Source organism: Equus caballus, chromosome 7, assembly GCF_041296265.1.
Source record: "Equus caballus isolate H_3958 breed thoroughbred chromosome 7, TB-T2T, whole genome shotgun sequence".
NCBI classification, from domain to species: Eukaryota; Metazoa; Chordata; class Mammalia; order Perissodactyla; family Equidae; genus Equus; species Equus caballus.
In genome coordinates this window covers 39,095,164-39,113,325 of record NC_091690.1, presented here as the reverse complement: position 1 = coordinate 39,113,325, position 18,162 = coordinate 39,095,164, and the positions used below count along the sequence as shown (strand labels likewise).

Genomic DNA, 18,162 nt, shown 5'->3' with positions numbered 1-18,162 from the left:
TACACCTGACTGGGGACTGCGGCAAGGATCATAGAGGAGATTATATCTGAGGTTTCCTGGGAACATACACCGCATGTGCATATACGGTGTCAGGAGAGGACAAGAAGCACGGAAGGAACAATGTGAGCAAAGGCACTGGAAAAACATGACACGTACGAGAGTATGTGAGTATTTCACTTAACTGCAGCAGAGGGTTTGTAAAAAATAGCAAAAGCAGGATGATTGGTGGGTTTACCTAAAGGATACTGAGGAGCCATAGAACTCTTTGGACAGAGATGTCATTGGAGTTGGCTTTTAGACAAATTGAGTGTGACAGCCATATGAGGGATGAACCAGAGGCTAGAGGCAAGGAGGCGAACTAGAAACCTCTTGTGATACTGGGGGAAAAGTCATATGGACAGAACTAAGAGAGATGCAGTGGGACTAGAAAGGAAACAGGTGCAAAAGGAAAGCCACTAGCCCCAGGCATCAGTGGAGGAGAAGGGGAGGAGGAATTAAAAGAACCTCGGGTGTTCAAACATCGTGCCAAACATAGTGGAGAATATGGTGATGACAATGCCATTGGCAGAAAGAGAGAAGAATAAGAAGATTATAGGGATGGGAGGAGAGTGCAGATGATGAAATGTCAGCAAAATCTCCAACACGAGATGCAGACTGGTTACTTGGGGAAAAGCTCAGAGAGAGGTTGGCATTAGAATTAGAATTTGGGGAATTACCTACCCAAAAGCTACTAGTTAAATCCATGAGATAGCCAGTGGGGACAGCAACAAGAGACATAGAAAGAAACCTAGAAGGCTACATTATTTTTCTGTATAACCAATGTTTATCATCACAGCATAGAGTTAAAAGCTAGAAAAGGCCAAGTAGGATGAGGAGTAAGAAAGGAACATTGAACTTCGAGACCGTTGAACTTGATCGTTAGTCGTTTCTTTGTAAAGATAAAATCTACTTGCGGGAAGTAAAGGTTTACGTGGCTCGTTGGGAAGAGCTCACAAGTACTGTCGTCTCTTCCAAGACGTGTCTTGTTAAGAGTGAACTAATAGAGTAGTCTTGTCGGGTATGGGTGGAGAGTTTTGTTGTCATTGTCGTTGCTGTTTGTCGTGGATAAGAAGGCACTGGGGGGAAGGGAAGAAATGGAAAATGCAAGAGAGACCATTGAGATTTGTAAGATGAGTATTATCTTCATTTTACAGATGAGAAAACAGGCTCAGAGAGGTTAAATAACTTGCCCCCAGCCTGAAGCCAGTAACTAACAGGCAAGGAAATTGAATCTTGTTTGTGTAACTCAGAGACTTAACATCTTCTGCTTACATCATGCTAACAGACTCCCCACCAGCTATTGGAAAATAATAGTCTAATAAATCCCTCGGTGGATGCATGGAAAAATGTATCAGTGGCTGGCCATTCTCTTTGCTTGCATTTTAATGTAACTTTGTAATATTCTGTAAAATCACACTTCTAGTAATAAATAGAGAAGCCACGCTATAAAAATGTGACACGAGGAGTTAGACAGTTACCTATTTTTCCCATATTTCTGTCCCGTACTTCCCTCCTGCCTAGAAGGCTTCCCTGTTCCCTCTGCCGCTGATGGTGAACAGGTGGAACCACTTCTCAGAGGAACGCCCTGCTCGAAGCAGAACAAGTTTAACTTTACATGATTTACACCTGTAGAACATAACGAAGTAATTAACATCTGACTTTCAAACAAGTCAAATAGACAAAAATATCAAGTACTTAATACAGAGCCTCCAAATTCGATATTGCCAGAGCAGGGTCTAGACATGAGAAAGAATTTGGCCCTAGAGCATACGTGTAAATATCTTTTGTTTTCAAAGATAATATTGATTTAACTGATTGCAATCTTGGTATGTAAGCGTGTCTGAAATACAATGCTTGAAAAACAACTTTAAACACACTACATCTATGCTAAGTTTTGTTTTGCTGGTAAACTGGTTTACAGGCTTGAAGCAAACAAGTTTTGTAACACCTAACACTTAAACAATCTTGGGTACCCTCCTAATGATGAACACGCAAGATTATTAGGGTCCCTGCCAGGGCCTTGGAGGAGACTGGAGCAGCGAGCAGCCCTGAAGCTTAATCTTCAACAGCTCTGCAGAAAAGCTGCTTCTGGCTGCACATCACTTTTGGAGGAGCTGTTGTTCCCTGTGGCCCAGCTTGTTTACCTTCCTTCGCTTGTTGTTATCCCTGAGTCTTCATTTGAACGACGCCATTCCATTCCTTGATCTGTTCTGCCTGGCTATGGCTATTTTCTCAGTGGCCCATAATGATACCACATTTTTTAGTACTCTTATTGGGTGCTACTTTGAATGATTTCTTCTGCCTTTAGTGCAGAAAATATAAAATGATGATAAAAACCTCAGTGCTAGGAACTACTTGCACTATAAGTTCTTATTTTTGGTGATTTCTACCTGGTACTTACTTTTCAGAAAAACTGATGTGAAATTACACAGCTTGAGAAGCCCCAAATCAAAGAGTTTGAAGATATTCAGATCATCTTTATACCCTGTGTAGAAGTCCGTTCTGCAACATCCATGATGGAAGAATGGAGAAACTCGTAGCTCTGAGGTTAGAAATTTTGTCTTTTTACTGAGCTTATCTTCATCCCATATTTAAAGATGGCTGTCATATGCCGTTCTGCCTTCTCTTCTCAGTCCTTTATTAAATGTAAACAGACTCATTCTATAACCATTTTACTTGTGATATTGTTTTCAGACCTTCTTACCATCTTCATACCTCTGTATACATTCCAATTTAACAATCAGCCTCTAAAAATGTGGACTCCAAAACTGAGCACAATGTTTCACATGCTATGTGGGATAATGGCCTTTTTCAAAACAGTGTGTATTTTATTAATACAACCTAACATTTGCTGATGAGACATCAATATGAAAGTCACATAATAATTCATTCAACAGATATTCATTTAGCACCTACAGTGTGCCATGTACTTTACTTGGGATATAAGGTGAAAAAAGATATGCTTCTTGTTCTCAATTTCCTTAATAAAGGCTCTTTGTTCAATGTTAAAAAAGTGTTATGGGGGCTGGCCTGGTGGTGCAGTGGTTAAGTTCGAACATTGCACTTCAACGGCGCAGGGTTTGCTGGTTCAAATCCCAAGTGTGGACATGGGACCGCTTGTCAAGCCATGCTGTGGTAGGCATCCCACATATAAAGTGGAGGAAGATGGGCACAGATGTTAGCTCAGGGCCAGTCTTCCTCAGCAAAAAGAGGAGGACTGGCAGCAGATGTTAGCTCAAGGCTAATCTTCCTTAAAAAAAAAAAAAAAAAAGTGTTATGATAACAAGGAAAACTTACCAGAGGAAAAGATGCTTTAACTGAGTTTGAAAAGCTAGCGGTAACTTAGACAAAGAAGGTGCCTGTGGCTAGCAGGTGTCAGCCAAGTCCAGGCATTGGGCTGGGTATGGACAGGGAAGCATGAAGCAGTGTGACACCACGTGGAAACAACAGAGAAAAGAGGGAGCATGAGAAATAAAGGTGCTCAGTTTTTGAGCACTATCTTGACTGCTATGGGGAACCACTAAATGTTGGTCAGATTTGCATTTTAGGAACATCACTGTTGGCGGTTTGAGGAACTAAGAGGTCATGGATAATGTGTAAAGGAGATGGATGGCTGAGAGCTGACTTGGTTTGTTTTTCATCAGACACCTCTGAACTCAAATTAGAATCGACTTATAGCTGAGTGATAGAAAACAGCAGAACTCAGGAATAAACCTTCAAAACATTTTTATAAAGAACTAACATGGTAGTTCTTGACTTTGCAGATCAGAAATTTGATCTTATCAGAACACACGAAGTACCATCCTAAGGTAACCAAACTCAGAAGAGATTGCCATGTAGAATGAAAAGATCGTACATCCGTTGTCAATGGGTTCCAGATTTCAGGAGACCAGAACACTCATACTAGCTATTTTGGGAACATCATTTCCAATATCGAGGGATATGAAAAACTGAAAATTATTTCATTTAATTTTTAATTTAATAGTCACAACTCTCTGAGGCTCAGAGAGACTACATAATTTGTTCCAGGTTACCTAGAAAATAGGTGGAAACAACAGGATTTGAACCCAGGCTGCCTCTTTCCAGAACTGTCTCTCTTAAGTACTAGACTTGACACATACTGCTTAAACACCACTAAATATTTTACTGTCCATTTGTTGGAAACGAGTGTTTCCAATATTTTCACCCACAACACTATTTCTTCTGCAGATGGCTACCCGAAATAAGTTTATGCTAACGCTCAGTAGCTTTGCTCTCAAAAGGTGACCTGGTACCCAAATTCTGAAGGCAACTTAATGTGGCACTGTCTCTGCTGACTCCTTATGAGAAGTTGTTCTGATCACATTTTCTGGCACACCTCCTTAAAAGCACAGTCAGCAGCATTCAAAGCAGCTCCCGGATGCCTGCCCTACTGAGACTTTTGATGATGTCTGTACAATTTTGAGATAAAAAGGGTTCTGCATCCAGCAGTCCAGAAACATATTCTAAATCAGCTTTTAAACCCCTCGTTACATTGTACTTGATGAAAGTGCTGAAGACTTGAGTTGTTTCCAAATGTGCTGTTGTAAACCAGATCTCGCTCCTTTTGGGGATTGGTTGCAGACCAGACAGGGCACTAATCACCACGTGATGACTAACCCCGCCATCATGCCATCAGATGTTGCTAGTGTCAGAATGACCAGATTTGCTCCAGCTCTTTTCAGAAAACCAGGATGGTACCATCTGTACTTTGCTGGTATTCACACACTAAATTACATAGCCATGATACAATATTATGAAACGAAAATTCATTTTGAGACATTTTGTTAAATTTGTTAGACATGACAATGGCATTATGGTTATGTGAGAAAAATATATATTTTTTCCTTTGAGATGTATGCTAAAAAGTATCTAGGGGTGAAACTGAAGAGTAAGAGATTGCCATTAAAAGAAGGACCCATGAAAAAATAAAAATAACATAAAATAAGAAACTGTGAGAGGCAGACAGAATTGAATATTTGATACAAGTAATTTGAAAAATGTATAACTGTTACTTGAATCTTTGAGATTTGACTACGTATGCAACCTTTCAGATCTGATAGAAATCATTTACACTGAACTGCGCAGAGAACAGTAAAGATAAACTACGCATAAGGCAAATGTATCAACTGACATATTTGGTGAGGATAAATGATACTTGAATATCACAAAATCAAGTTGACATCACCAAATAAAAAGATTGTAACAGTTTCAAGTCATAAAGACTGATGTATGGGGCAATAACCCATCCTTGCAAGAGAAGTTATTCTTGTAGTGGTTGTTTTTAATCTTTTGCTCTTGGCTGCTGCCCTATAGAGATTAAGCTTGAAGCTTTCAGGATCTGTGAGGCTGAATTTACAGTGACCAAGGGTGCAGATTGGTTTAAAGATTCTCGCTTTCAAAAATAGGTAAAGAATGGCTTTCTATCTAATTCTTCATCATGCCATTTGCTTAGTTCTTTATAAAAATTTTTTGAAGGTTCATTCCTAAATTCTATTGTTTTCTATTGCTAGCTGTAAGTCAATTCTTATTCTGAGTTCAGAGGTGTCTGATGAAAACCAAACCAAGTCAGCTCTCAACTATCCATCTACTTTACATGTTATCCATGACCTCTTAGTTCCTCAAACTGTTACCTCCATTTTTAGCCATTCCCTTGAGGAAATGCAAGGACTTTTTTTTTTTTTTTTTTTTTGTGCTGGGGAAGATTCATCCTGAGCTAACATCTGTTACCAATCTTCCTCTTTTTGCTTGAGGAAAAATCACCCTGGGCTAATATCTGTGCCAGTCTTCCCCTATTTTGAATGTGGGTTGCCGCCACAACATAGCCTCTGACGAGTGGTGTAGGTCTATGCCTGGGAACTGAACCTGGGCCACAGAAGTGGAGCACACTGAACTTAACCACTAGGCCATGGGACTGGCCCCAAGGACTTATTTTTTTTAAGTCATTTTACCCCTGCTTGAGAAATTCTGGCAAAGGAAGATTTGGGAGTGGGGCTGGCCCCATGGCATATTGGTTAAGTTCAGTGTGCTCTACTTCAGTGGCCCGGGTTTGTGGGTTTGGATCCCAGGCATGGACCTACACCACTTGTCAGCCATGCTGTGACAGTGACCCATCTATAAAGTGGAGGAAGATTGGCACAGATGTTAGCTCAGGGCTAATCTTCCTCAGCAAGAAAAAAAAAATTGGGGAGTGAGGAAAGCAAAGAAAGGGGCAGGTAAGACAGAAAAATCATGGTGAGACAATTAGTTAAAGTGAACTTTGGGGATTGTGGCTTTCCCTTAAAGTTCCACTTCTTATCGAAAATGAATGTAGTGCTGTTTAGCTTGTATATGCTTAACAAATACCTCAAAACCTCCTTAGAGTTAGTAGCTCTTTCTGCCACTGAGTCACTTTGAATCGTGGAGCATTAATTAACATTAAGGAAACTGAGGGGGCTGGCCTGGTGGTGTAGCAGTTAAGTTCAGACGTTCCACTTCGGTGGCCCCAGCTTTGACAGTTCAGATCACAGGGATAGACGTGACATTGCTTGACAAGCCATGCTGTGGTAGGCGTCCCACATATAAAGTAGAGGAAGATGGGCACGGGTGTTAGCTCAGGACCAGTCTTCCTCAGCAAAAAGAGGAGGATTGGCGGCAGATGTTAGCTCAGGGCTAATCGTCCTCTAAATAAACAAACAAACAAACAAACAAACAAATAAATACATAAAAAGGAAAACTGAAATTCTCAAGCAATTGCTGACACCTTAAACATTGACAGGTGATAGCTACTGAATTACTGGGCCTAAGATATTCTATATTTGCATGCTGATTATATTTTCTAAAACCGAGATTGAGACATGATCAGACAGTGAGATGAAATATTTTAAATCAGAACATTTAGCCACCACACATACTTGACAGTTAAAATAGTATTTTCCCTTCTCCCTCTTCTTAATTGCTTTTATTGTCGTGTGTTGGGCAGCCTTGACCTTAATCAAACCCTTCCATTAAGACAGAAAACAAAACAAAGAACAAGGGTTAAAGAGGGAAAAATGTGTAAAAATAAATAGCAGTAAAATAACTGGAAATCATGGTGCTTAGATATTTAATTTCTTCAGTAAGGCTAGGTCATTGCTTTTAATAGTCTTTCTTTTTTGGAACGTTGTTAGGCCATTTTTAACAACTGGTTTACAATTCTGGCAGGTCTGATTTGCAAGAACAAAAGAGAGAAGGGCAATCCTGCTATCTTCGGCACTGGGAAGATTATTCTTAGAGTATTGTGCACAATTTCAGTTTCCCTAATTGCAGAAAGATGTGCACAATTTGGGAGTAGTCCCAAAAAATCAACCAAAACATTAGAAAATAAGCCATATGGAATTTATCTTCCAGATATACTCACACAAATGGAAAATAATGAATGTTCAAGTTTATTCATTGTAGCATTCTTTATAATGACAAAAAAATTGGAAACCACCTAAAATTTTATCAGTAGGAGATTCGTTAGATGAATCATAGCACAGCCATACAAAAGAATTTACTGTAGCTGTAAAAATGATTGAGGAAACGCTTATATTGTGTTAGCCAAAGATCTCCAGGATATATTGTTAAGTGAAGCAGCAAATACAGAGCCGTGTCTGGAGTATGCTGCCATCACGTTACAAAGTAAAAGGAGGAGTAAAACGATAAAAATAGAAAAGCATAGAAAATATACTATGTATACTAAATATTATGTAATATAACATTTATATACAGATATAAAAGTATATATTTATATCTGCTCGTGTATGCATAAAAATAATCTCTGGAAGTATGCACAAGAACTCAGGGACGTTGACTGCTGGCAAAGGGTAGGTGGGAATTGGTTGGGAGATGGAGGGCTAAAGGGACTCTTTATATTATAGCTTTTTATACTTTTTGATTTTTGCAAATGTATTACTTAGTAAAAAACTAAATAGATACTTTTAAACCAACAGCAAAAAAGAAAAGAAACGATATGAAGGATGGAGAGAAGGATGAGAATTTAAATTGTGTCTACATTTGTGAAGAGCCCTAAGCAACACTTCTTAGCTATCTCCATAATTGCTGTGAATTACCAAATGTTAACTCAATTGCAAAGACAAACAATGAATGAATTGATTGTGCCATAATAGAGTTCACTCATGATTCAAAGACATAGCCCTAATTCACAGAAGATAAGATTGAATTAGTAACTGATTTTTCCAAAATGACAAAGAATTAGTCAATGAGAGAAGAATACAATTCACTATTCCCTGGACCTAATAATGTTTGTAAAGCACTTTATAGTTTGTAAACTGCTTTCACGTATATTATCTCATTTGATCCATCTTTACAAAAACATTATGTGGTATGTAGGACAAAAATTTCTATTTCTCATTTCACAAATGAGAAATGGAAATAAAGAGAAGATGAACACTTGCTGATGGTCTCATGCAATAGGACAGGATACTTGAAACCGGAACTAGCTTAAAAAATGAGGGACATATGATCACTAAGGGATTCCAAGTCATTGGACTCCTTAGAAGTACTCATAGCTTTAAAATTCTTCTACTTCTGCTTTTTGCCCAGAGTAATTTCTCAATTATTAATTTTTCCTTGTTCTGGTTCAGAGATTTAGCTGAATTTCTGACTCATCTTGTTTCTTCATAGTAAAAGGCATAGAAAACCTTTTCATCTTCCATCCACTCAGTCTTAAATTATAATGTGAGAATCATGGAAGAAAGTGAGTAGGAATGCAGATTTCTGGCACCCCTCTCCAAAGATTCTGAGTCGTTGGGTCTCAGGTGGAGCCTAGGGACATGCTTTTTTGTAAGCATGTGGCTGTACTTAACACAGGTGGTCTGCACGTTCCCATCAACAAGGACTGAGATTATCTGTAACTAGTAACTCTGTGTGGCTGATTGAAACCAAGGAGGTTTCTCAGATCCTCTCTCCAAGCTCATCACTGTTACTGCAAAGAGGCAAAGGTGAGGAGCTGGCAGCGACGATCAGCCTCCAGTGAGTTGAAGAGAAGTTAATGGTGACGACACACAGGGCTAATATTTGCCTACTATTCAGGGAAAGATTTACAACATTAAATGAAAACTCATCAGATGTATTTCTTTTGCCTCAGAAACTCTGAAGGAAGGAGATCGAACCTGTCTCGGAGGCTCTGAAACAAGCTGCCTGCTTGCTTCTAAGGAGAATTTTAAGTGTTGACCACGTCTATTAGAGACCTAAGTGGTTTGAGATTTGGTACCCTAGTGACGGCCTCTCTCCCTCTGCAGCGCTGCAGCACCTTGATATCCAGCAGGGCACCTCCTCTGACGGGCCCCAAAGTCTGTTTAGAGAAGAGGACCTGGAGCCAACAGAGACCTCATCCTGGAAGACCCTTGTTTACATAACTTCCTCCCCGCTCCAATCCTGGGGAAGCCCCTCCTTTGGCTTCCTTTGGAGTTTGGACCAACGTTTATCTTTCTTCAGCTGGCTCTCCATAAGAGTTTGTGAAAACTGCTTTAAAATTATTTAAAATGGCATAATGCCTGAAGTGCACATTTGTCATCAGCTGAAAGCTTTTATAGTTTTACAAAACTTTCTGAGTGTTTTTAACTTTATGCTCATGTCCCAAGGTAATTATTGCAAATGACATACTTCTGTTAATTAAAATAATAAATACTTTATAGGGATTTTAATAAAATGTGGTGATTTAAAGTTTAAATGGTATATTGAGTCATTCTAGAATTGCCAGAGAGCACACTTCTGTAAAAGCCAAATGCAAAAATACAGAGGGAGATTAAATCCAATGAAAAATTAAACAATGGTGCACTATGTGAGATGACGGAAAGAGTGGAGAGAATTGTTAAGAAAAATCTTCTCGTGAGTTTTGGGAAGACGTATGCACCAGAAATTTCACTTGCTAATGATTTTTCCTTGCTTCAAAGAGTAGCAGGTGCGAGCTTATCTTGTTGCCCTGCCAGTAGAGCATGTCCTCTACAAAAAGAAGAGTCATTATGAGCTACTGACTGCTTATTGACCTTGTGGAGCCACTGAATTGGCCAATTTCCTGCTCTCCCTACTCTGCATCTATTAGTTGACCATTAGTCTGATTTCCAAGAAGGAAATAGGTAGATGCAGTGACTAGAAGTTTGCCTGAGGATGAAACTGGATTACCTATTACATTTGCCTCAAATCCTCAAACTCTCTTTCACAAATAAACGTAACAAGGAGCCTTAGATGGGTGGATCCTCTTCTGTCTCTTGGTAAGATCTTCATCTGAAAATCTTCCAGCAGCTCGAAGGCGTGGGCCAGGACAGAGTGGCAGTCTCTAGGGGAGGGGAAGAGGCCTCTCGCCGGGTAGTTTTGTCTTCCTCATTCATCTATCACCCACTGTTTCCTCATTAGGAGTTGCATCTGCAGAAGTTTTTCAAAGCTAGGAAGATGAAAGTGGGAAATTTGGAAAGTGCAGGAAATGACCACAGCTGCTGCCCAGTGATTCCAGACCAGCACGATCCAGCAAGCTTTCTGAGATATGGACGTGTTCCGTGTCTGCGCTGTCCAACGCAGGAGTCACCAGCCACCTGTGACTACTGAGAACTTGGAAATGTGCCTAGTGTGACTGAGGAACTGAATTTTGTTTAATTTTAATAAATCTAACCTTGAAGAGCCACGTGTGGCCAGTGGCTGCTATATTGGACAGCGCAGTTTTAAACTTTCAGGAGGCTTTTTCAGATGTTAGAGGCCAAATCCAAATTTCTTGACTGGTTGAGTATTGAAGCCTTAACCTTAACCAACTCCTGAGTTTGAACCCAAACTAAAAAAAGTAGATAGCTGAAAAGGGAAAGGGTGGAAAGGGAAAAAGTACCCTTATCTACCATTGACATAGAAGGAGAGCACATGTGCGATTCTAAACCAAGTAGATAAAAAAGAAAAATTCGTTGATTGCCTAAACATTTGGTATCTATACAACACCAACAACCTACTTTGCCTTTTTTTTTTTAACTGAATCGGCAGACGAATTTGGCATTATGTAACATGGTGAAATATAAATGAAAAACAAACACCAGGCAGGCCTAAGTGGATGTGGATTAAATTAAATATTTACAGTCTACACAACAGATCTTTTGTCTTCGAAGAGAAGTTTTATAAACCAGAGTTTCAATAATAAAAGGGTGGTGGGAGTGGTTTTATTCATATAAAACCAGCCGTTTGACACATAGGCCAAAGGCGACCCAATCCAGCTGCCAGCAGGCGACTTAGGTATCACGAAATAAAGTAACTCAGTTGTGTTTAACTGTATAAATGAATAAAAAAGATGGGAGGCACAGATACCAATAAAGGTTGATAGTGATTATTTTGGTTAGGTTTTTGTTGTGGTTACTGCCTTTTTTCTTTTCTGTTTTCTACAGATTTTCAGCATTGAACAGAAACATTTTTTAAGGATTTTTGTTTTTCAAAAGAGAAATGTACAGGGGCCAGCCCAGTGGTGTAGTGGTTAAGTTCCCACTCTCCACTTCAGTGACCCAGGGTTTAAGGGTTTGGATCCCAGGTGCAGACCTACACACTGCTCATCAAGCTGTGCTGTAGCAGCGTCCCACACATGAAATAGAAGAAGACTGGCACAGATGTTAGCTCAGAGACAATCTTTCTCAAGCAAAAAGAGGAAGATTCGCAATGGATGCTAACTCTGGGCCAAACTTCCTCACCGAAAAAAAAAGAAAAAAGCATAGAGAATAATTATAATAAACATTCATGTGCCTGCCACCCAGATTGAACAATTGTTCGTAATTTGTTATATTTGCTTTGAATATTTCTTTTTTGGAAGGAATAGAACACCAGAGCTACAGCTGAAGCCCCTGTGTACCCTTCCGCAGTCCCTCTGCCCCTTTCTCCCCAGGAGCAACTATTAGCATGAGTTTAATGTGTTTTCTCACACATTTGAAGTACAGACAGGTGTCATTTAATGACAGGGACACATTCTCAGAAACGCGTTGTTAGGTGATTTCATCATTATGTGAACATCATAGAGTGCACTTACACAAATTTAGATAGTAGCCTACTACACACCTAGGCTATATGGTGCTAATCTTACGAGACCACTGTCGTATATGTGGTCCATCCTTGACTGAAACATCATTATGTGGTACATGGCTGTGCTCTTCCTATAAATGTATATATTCATGAATAACACATAGCACTGTTTTGTGTATTTTAAAATTCACAATATTTTCCCAAAAAGACATACAAATGGGCAACAGGTACATGAAAAGATGCTCAGCACCACTAATCACCAGGGAAATGCGAATCAAAACCACAAGGAGATATTGCTTCACACCTGTTGCAATGGCTGTTATCAAAAAGACAAGAGATAAGTGTTGGAGAGGATGTGGAGCAAAGGGAACCCTTGTGCACTGTTGGTGGGAATGTAAAGTGCACAGCCACTATGGAAAGCATATGGAGGTCCCTCAAAAAACCAAAAATAGAGACGCCATATGATCCAGTAATTCCATTTCTGGGTATATATCCAAAGAAAATGAAATCACTATCTCAGAGAGACATCTGCACCTCCACATTAATTGCAGCATTATTCACAATAGCCAAGACATGGAAACAACTTACGTGTCCATCCATGGATGAACGGATCAAAAAAAAGTAGGATACATATACAATGAAATATTATTCAGACATTAAAAAGAAGCAAATCCTGCCTTTTGTGATAACGTGGATAGACCTTGAGGGCATTATGTTAAATGAAATAAGTTAGACAAAGAAAGGCAAACACTGTATGATCTCACTTACACATAGAATCTAAAAATCTGAACTTATAGAAACAGAGAGTAGAGTGGTGGTTTCCAGGGACTTGGGGTGGGGAAATGGGATGTTGGTCAAAGGGTACAAACTTCCACTTATAAGATGAATAAGTTCTGGGTATCTAATGTACAACATGGTGACTATAGTTAACAATACTGTATTATATAATTGATTATATAATTTGAAGTTGCAAAAAGCAACCTCTGGTGTCTCTGTGGCGCAATTGGTTAGCGCGTTTGGTTGTTAATCGAAAGATTGGTGGTTCAAGCCCACCTAGAGATGAATGATGTGCTTTTGGGGCCGGCCCGGTGGCGCAGTGCTTAAGTGCGCATGTTCTGCTTCGGCGGCCTGGGGTTCGCCGGTTCGGATCCCAGGTGCGGACATGGCACCACTTGGCAAGCCATGCTGTGGTAGGCATCCCACATATAAAGTAGAGGAAGATGGGCACAGATGTTAGCTCAGGGCCAGTCTTCCTCAGCAAAAAGAGGAGGAATGGCAGCAGTTAGCTCAGGGCTAATCTTCCTCAAAAAAATAAAAAAGTTGCTAAGAAAGTGATCTTAAATTTTCTCACCACAAGAAAGAAATGGTAATTATGAGGTGATAGGCATGGTAAGTAACCCAACTGTAGTCATCATTTCACAATATGTAAGGGTATCAAATCATCACATCGTATACCTTAAATTTACACAGTGATGTATGTCAACTATATCTCAATAAAGCTAGAAAAATAAAATTCATAATGAATTACAATGTATATGTTTCTATAAATTACTCTTTTCATTCAATTTTATGTTTCTAAGAGACATTGAAACATACAAACATAACTTGATTAAACAAATTATTTTTTAAAAGGTGCTCCTTTAAAAACCACCACCAAGGTAATAAAAAGTAACGTTTTTTGCAGAATTGTATGGCATGTATTTTCAAGTTACCATGTTGAGCTTCACAACAACCTGGGAAGTGGATATTATTATCAATCCCATTTAACAGATAAAGAAACATAACTCAAGAAGTTCAGGAATTTGCTTAAGGCTCGATAGCTAACAAGAGGCAGAACCTGAATTCAGACCTTGGCTGCTGCAGGCAGGAGTTTTTGCCTCCCTTGTGCCTTGGGATGCTTGAGCCCTGGATTCTCATTTAGCCCAGCAGAGAGTGCAGAATGCTGGGCAGAATCCTCCCTTACTGATCAAGAAAAAGCAAGAGCAGAGAATCAATAAGGGGGAAAAAAAAATAGGGCAAGTGAGAAAAACAGAAAGAAGGGAGAAAAGGAGAGAAAAATGGTCATTTGGGTCAGGTATGCAGCGTTTCTAAATTTTGCTGTGAATGTGTGTAGCGTGGAAAAGACAGGCCGAGGTTTATGAAGATGGAGGGAAGCAGCCTTGAGGTCATTCCACCGGGGTTCGGTGCCCGGTTGACAGCCCCAGGGTTGGAGGCCGTGGCTGAAGGCAGCCCTTCAGCTCCCAGCATGGTGTTTCCCAAACTGCAGCAGATGCCAAAGATAATTGTAGACCTTACAGTGTAGATATTAGTTGAATGGCAGAGTGTGAAGGTGAGATCTTTTTAAGTTGTTTTAATTTTTATCCAGTTTATGGAACAGTCTGAGTCAAGTGGAGTACAAACATGAATGTTTTATTTTTCCCTTCCGCGATGCTCACTTGAATCTCTTTTTCTCATTATTTTGGGAAAGAAGGGAGAGGGGAGAAATGTCTCCTCCTTAAATGATGTCCAGCTCTCTCTTGGCTGCATTTCCGCTCTGGCTAAAAACTGATTGATCACTGATGCCCCTTGTTCTGGGCATCCGAGTTTTGATTCTCTCATTAGTGTGAGGGGAGTCCTGCGGTGGGCCCTGCGTAGTTCCCTTACATCGGAGGGTCACTCTGGCCTGACTGCTTCAACTGTCCCTCAGCATCCATTCCCAGGGATCGAGACTAGGGTCACGTCCTCATCCAAACTGCCAGGGGCACACCCAGGCTCCTGCGAGGTCTCTGTCTCTACACATGTTGGGTAGCAGCTCCAGGCAGGGAGACTGATTCCAACCTCCAGGGAGGTGGGGAGATGCCATCTCCTTCTTACTGTGCCCTGCTCTCGGTGGGTAATTCTCTTAGGCCCCCCACTGCCTGGGGGGAGGTAGCACTCCTCATCAGCTGAGTCACACACCTCACATCTGACCAGGCCTGGGGAGTCCCCAGCCCCTCTCCCCCCTCTCTCCCCGGGTATCTGCTTTGATGCACTTACAGGGGCATAGTGATAAAGGACAGGAGTGCCTCTGCCCCCTGAGAAGCCCTAAGAAGTTATCCAGCCTCAGTTGTTTTCAACTCTGTATAGATGCCGGGGGAAAAAAACCCTTCTTTGTTCTCAGCCTAGGATCCCAGGCGCCAGTTCTGCTCACAGGACATTCTCCCTTGGTGCTGGCATGTCTAAGTCACCTCTCTAACAATTCAGTCTCCTTTTCAAGTAGAGAGAGCATGCTTTCTTTAGACAACAACTTCTGCCTGCAAACTAAAATCAGTTGGATTTCCTTGTGTTTATTTTTAAAGTATATTTTATTTGACAAATGATACTGGTTTTCCATTGACCATAGTGATATAATGTTTTACTTTTAAGTAAAAACATGTTTTTTTAAAGTAATTTTGCTTAAAGAAAAATATTCAGTTGATAATTGTAACAGATGGTTAAATGGATACAGAAAAAATAGTGAAAGTTATATTTGAAAGGCCAAAGTTTGTGAAACTCAGACATGTGCCTTATAAGGGTTAAATGAGCCTAAATAGGAGTTAAACTGAGCTAAGCATGTAATGTGTTTCAAGTAGGTTACCAGGAAATGCTTGGTAAACGTTAGTGATTCGTTACAGCGCTGAGTATCTACTACATGCCTGACGGGTTTTTTGAAGCAGGTTTATTGACGTATAATTTATATACCATAAAATTCCACCACTTAAAATGTGTTTATTCAATAACTTTAGTGAATTTACAGAGTCATTCATCCATCCCCACAATCCAATTTCAGAGCATTTCCAGCACCTGGGAAAGACCCCCCCCCCTGCCCCGGCTCTCCCTCCCTGCCCCCAGCCCCAGGCAGCTCTAACCCTCTAAGTCCCCACGGCTGTGTCTTTTCTGGCCTTGCCTTTCCTCGTGTGAATGGACTTACATAATACGTGATCTTTTTTTGTCTGGCTTCTTTCACTTAGCATGAATAATGCTGCTATGAACATTCACACAGAAGTCTTTGTGGGGACATGTTTTCATTTCTCTTGGGTAGATGCCTAGGAGTAGAACTGCTGAGTTGTAGGGTAAATTTACATTTAACTTTTTAAGAAAGTCGAGCTGTTTTGCAAAGAGGCAGCGCCACTTTACATTCCTCCCCGCAGATCGTGAGAGCGCCAGGTGTTGTACATACATTATTTTGCATCGATATGTGTGGTCATATCATAACCACTATGTTATAGGTGGGAAACCTGAGGCCGAAAGAGGTTAACTGACTTTAGGAGGTCGCACAGCCTTGCCAAAGTCAGTACGTAACCGTATCTGACTCCAAATGCCATCGTTTTTCTACTGTGGGACTAGGCTCTGTGCTGGGGGTTGTTTTCCCTGGCAGAGAAGGGGGAGTGCTTCAGCGGATCTGCTTTTGGCTCACTCTGTGGAGCCACACAAGAGAGCAGGTGAGTAATGGAGCCCTGGGCTAGAGAAGGAGGTCTGGTCTTTTTGCCACCTGGTCCTGGATACCCAGCCCCGGAAGTGATTTACATGACTCACTTGTTTCTTTAACTTTAGGATGAAGCTTCACTCCTGCTTAATGGATGACACAGCAAATGAGCAAGCTGGGCAATAGAAAGAGGTCCCCATCACGGTGGACTTTGACAGTCTCGTAATTGCTTGGCTGGCCACAGAGCAGGGAGAGATTTCTGCTTTCCTCTTGTCTCTGAGTCAGCAAGTAGTTAGTTACTGAAATCATATCCGCTAACAGGTCCAGGCAACTGCTGACTGCATTGTTCTCGTTGCCTTGCTTTGTGGGATTGATCAAAACACAAACAGCAGGGTGTATAAGTTGATTACACAAAGACATGGGAGACAGCATAGTCAAATTGAAACCATCAAGCAAGAATTATTGCTTTCTCTAATCTTTACCTTCAGCAGGATTTTAATAAAAGTCTAACTTCTCTTATTCCTATCTTTCTACATCACTTTCGCCAGGGGCATTACGTTGGGGTAAACAAGCATGGAGTTTGGCATTTTCTTTCATTCATCCTTCACGGCAGGGGCCACGTCTTATTCAGCTTGGTGTCCCCTGCAGTGCTTAACATGATGTCCTATAACATCAGACCTTCATCATATGTCACCTGGACTATTGCAATCAATCTCCCAATGGTCACCCTCCTCTCATGTCTCCTCTGTGCAGTCCATTTTCCACACAGTCGCCTGAATTATGTTTCTAAAACACATTTTTTTATTCAACGAGAAATGATGACATTTTGTTATTTAATTAGATTCATGGTGTCACAAATATGGCAAAGGTTGTGCCATACATTTCTGTGCATTTGAAGATGCCCATGGATTTGTGGTATGGCCAAAAGAAAAGAAAAAAATACTTGAAAGCTGTCAATTGCTGTGGATAGTCCGTATTCTTTAGCAGGTTATAAGAGACCATTTGTAACCTGACTTAGCAACATGCAGCTTGATTTCTCATTATTCTCTTTCCATCTCTGCTCTATGTAAAAGGACCACATTCATCCTCCTTATATTTCTAGCACCTGTAGCAGACTGGAACATAAAGTAGTGTTCAATAAATACTTCTTGGTAGATTGATAGTTGTTTTGACCTGTTAAGAGCTATGTTAATTCTCTAAGGCTTCAAAGGAGACTTCTACTATTTCCTATGACGTTCTTCATAACAGATGAGGTATAAGAATGGTAAATAAATGGCGCTCTATTTTTTCTTCTCCTCCTAGTGGAACAACTGATTTGATCAATGCCTTAAGTTTTTTAAAGGTCAAATCTTTATTTTAAAATTGCAGAAGTGTCCTCCCCTCAAAGTAGAAGAAACTCATAAAGAAATAGTAAGAGGGCCAGTCCGTGGCCGAGTGGTTAAGTTCTCGCACTCTGCTTCGGTGGCCCAGTGTTTCGCTAGTTCGAATCCTGGGAGTAGACATGGCACATCTCATCAGGCCACGCTGAGGCGGCATCCCACATGCCACAACTAGAAGGACCCACAGCTAAAAATACACAACTATGTACTGGTGGGCTTTGGGAGAAAAAGAAAAAAAAAATTCTTTAAAAAAAAAAAAGAAATAGCAGAATGCTAATTTTCCTAACATTAGACAGTTTA

At 40.5% G+C, this 18,162-nt stretch overlaps 1 long non-coding RNA gene and 1 other non-coding gene across 2 annotated transcripts; both read left to right on the top strand.

The window, feature by feature from the left end:
* LOC138925284 (uncharacterized) lies at window positions 1-9,748 on the top strand. The gene is made up of 3 exons (XR_011441213.1): window positions 1-164; window positions 2,448-2,586; window positions 9,321-9,748. It is a non-coding gene; the product is annotated as an uncharacterized lncRNA (long non-coding RNA).
* A 3,300-nt stretch (window positions 9,749-13,048) lies between these two features.
* Window positions 13,049-13,122, top strand: TRNAN-GUU (transfer RNA asparagine (anticodon GUU)). Its single transcript has one exon. It is a non-coding gene; the product is annotated as a tRNA-Asn (tRNA).
* Window positions 13,123-18,162: the final 5,040 nt, after the last annotated feature.